This window comes from Octodon degus, unplaced genomic scaffold (genome assembly GCF_000260255.1).
Source record: "Octodon degus isolate 3935 unplaced genomic scaffold, OctDeg1.0 scaffold00001, whole genome shotgun sequence".
NCBI classification, from domain to species: domain Eukaryota; kingdom Metazoa; phylum Chordata; class Mammalia; order Rodentia; family Octodontidae; genus Octodon; species Octodon degus.
The window spans coordinates 35,569,084-35,572,213 of record NW_004524577.1 but is presented as its reverse complement, the minus strand read 5'-3'; positions in this window follow the sequence as shown (position 1 = coordinate 35,572,213).

Sequence of the window (3,130 nt, the reverse complement as noted above, 5' to 3'; positions counted from 1 at the left end):
TCCTCCTCCTCCTCCTCCTCTCCTTTTCCTTCTCCTCCTTCTCCTTGGAACTGAACTCACAATCGTGTGCTTGACAGGCAGACACTGTGCCACTAAGTTATATCCCAGCTTCATCTACTACTACTACAGGCCAACGCCATAGTAGTCATCCATGTCACAACCTCCTTAGGTGTTTTTCTCATCCCTTTCCTGGGCTCTCTGCTCTAGAAGATCTCATTCTGTTTCTGCAAATCTCACTCTGTTTCTCCTAACGGTCCTAAAGCAGCACAGCAGCCCTGTTTAGCAGGTGGGGCAGCTGATCCTCTGTCCATGTGGGCCTTGAGCTGCTCTAGCTGAGACCCTCACTGCAAGGCAAGGAAAGTGGTCTGATTCCTCCCCAGCAGCAGTTACAGATCTCTCACCAATGGCAGAGCTTGCTTATCTGCTTCCTGTCTATTTATTTAGGACCCAAACCTGCCTGCCTGATGGACTCAATCTGTTTTTGTTTTTGTTTTTGTTTTTTTTGAGTTGGAGAGAGGGCTAAAAATTAGACTCAAGCCCTCAGGCATACTAAACAGTCACTGTACCACAAATCTCCACCCAGGCTCCTTATTTCTCTTCAATTATTCATACAAGATAGTTCTTTTTGAACAAGTGTGTTTGTCTACTCGATGAGGCTTGATAATGTGCACAATTTGATAGCAAACATCGGAACCTTCTAACACCTGTTACAAAGCCCAAGAAAAGCAAAGCAAAGAGGAGGAAAAATAAGACATTGCTAGAAGATTCTTTGATGTCAGAAAGGAGGAGACATCTGGCAGCTCTTTGAGACCATTACTGATCCTGCTCTGTGCTCTGTGCAATAAATGCTTGCCCAAGTTTCTGCTCTGTGCCTTGTGCATAACTAGGGGCTTAGGATACAGAGTTAATTAAGAAACAGTATTTGTCCTTATGAAGTTCAGCATTGAATTAAGAAGAAACATAGATGAGGAAGTGGATGCAGCTTCAATGGACATCAGGGATACAAGTGATGAAGAGTAGGAACAGCTGTTGCTAGGGAGACGCAAGCAAGCCGCTGCTTCTTTGGGTTGAGCTAAGATTTTCTCTTCACCCATCCCTACCCAGGGTTTCATCAGTGTGACAGTCTGCTGCTTTAGAAAAGAAAAAAAGAAATACATATGTGGATGGTCAGTTATCCAAAGGGCTCGAGACCTTTATCTATCTAGAGTTGCTTTCCTAAAGAGGCTGAGAGGGGAGCAATCTATCACTGGAATCTTAATGACATATTGCCCAGCAGAGAAGAATGGGGAATTTATCTCTCCAGGAGATCTCATGATTTGAAACTTTCCTTGGCTGAAATGAGAGCCAACTCAAGAGGGATATTTTTGGGAATATACATAGTACAGTGAAGAGAAAGACAACCGCTAAATAAATCACCAGTCAGACCATTGGTTTTGTTTTTCTGAAATATGTTGCTGGCTTAGGCTTTTCCTCCCTGTTTTTCCTGAAATATCTGGCAAGCATTATTTCAAAAAAGTTTAGATGGAGGCTTTTCAAAGTTATACGGTTCAAATAATTAGGTTAGATTGAACCAATTTAAATGCAGTTGGGAAGTAAATAAAATTTACTTTCTATCAGTTTGTTACCTTGTGCTAAACATGCAGCAATATGAAAGGAAACATTTATTTCATGTTTTTGCAAACTCTGTTATTATGGCTTCTCTGTAGATGGCCCGCCTCCTCATGAATAATCTGTATGATAACCCAAGCTTCATGAGTTTATTGGTAGGGCTTTTCAGAGCTCGTTGGATCTATAGTGAGTGATATTGGGATTAAGGGTGTGTGGTATTAAATTAATCCCCTGGTGGAATTAGCATAGTTCTGAGTATGACTAACAGAGGCCATAGCCTGGGTGTGGGTGGCTCAGATCAGCAGGCTGAAAACTCAGATGGAGAATAAAGGCAGAGGAGCAAGTTAAAATCTGAGTGACTAGAAAGCAGGCTTCCAACTGCTGCAGCAGCTGCTGCTTGCTGCTGCTGTCTTCTGCCCTCTACACCATGATGCAAGTCGAAAACCACTTTGAATGGCAAAGAAAGAAATTTTATAAGATCAAGTGTGCATGGCAGTCAAGAAAAGTGGAATAAAAAATAAACTATACATTTAATTGCTTAAAAATATTTTGGGAGGCAAGACACGGTATTGTACAGAAATACTCCCAGCACTTCGGGAGATGAAAGGAGAATTATAAGTTGGATTCCAACCTGGGCAATTTAGCGGTTTAGTGAGACCCTATCTCACAATAAAATAAAATACAAAAAGGGAATGGAGCTCACTGTACACAGCCTGAGTTCAATCCCTTTACTCAAATTATTATTATCATTGTTATAATATGATCAACAAGTACATCCTGCTTCATCAGATTGGAGTAAAAAGCCAAACTATTCATTCTGAGGTTGAAACCATAATGATTTGTTTCTCCAAATTTCTCAAAATAGAAGGGCTTCTTTTTTAGAGGGTTGCCTGACAATCTTTCAAGAATTCACACTAATAAAGTTAGCTAGTATTTACTGAGGACAGATGCAGTATATGCCAAGGGTTGGGGAGAGCACCCATACCCTAACGTCGCAGAGCTTGCCTATTAGTTGAGAGATGCAGCTGACAAACCAATAAGTCAACAAGATGATTAATAAGCAAAGAGCATAAACTTTTCAGTATAAGAAAAATACCTTTCTAAAGCCACAATGCAGTGGTGGTGAACCTATGGAGCTGGCTGTTAGCCATCAGTGAAAGCTCTAAAAGGGTCATCACCAATTGTTATAGTATTTGTTTCTTCAAAATCCTCATGAATAGTCTATATGATAACAAAATCATAATGTTTGCTCCTGATTGAAACAGAAAAAGAAAGCCCTATAAATATGAGTGAATGGGGCTGGGGAGATAGCTCAGCAGTTTAGACGCCTGCATCACAAGCACAAGGACTCAGGTTCGGTCCCCAGTACTGCACGCCATGTAGGCACTGCTCTGTGCAGGTCATGGAAAACGGGCCTGCTGGCCACTCTTGCAATCCCAGCACCAGGGAGGCTGAGACAGAAAGATCACCATGAGTCTGAGCTGGATAGTGAGACCCTATACCAAATAAATAAATAAATAAA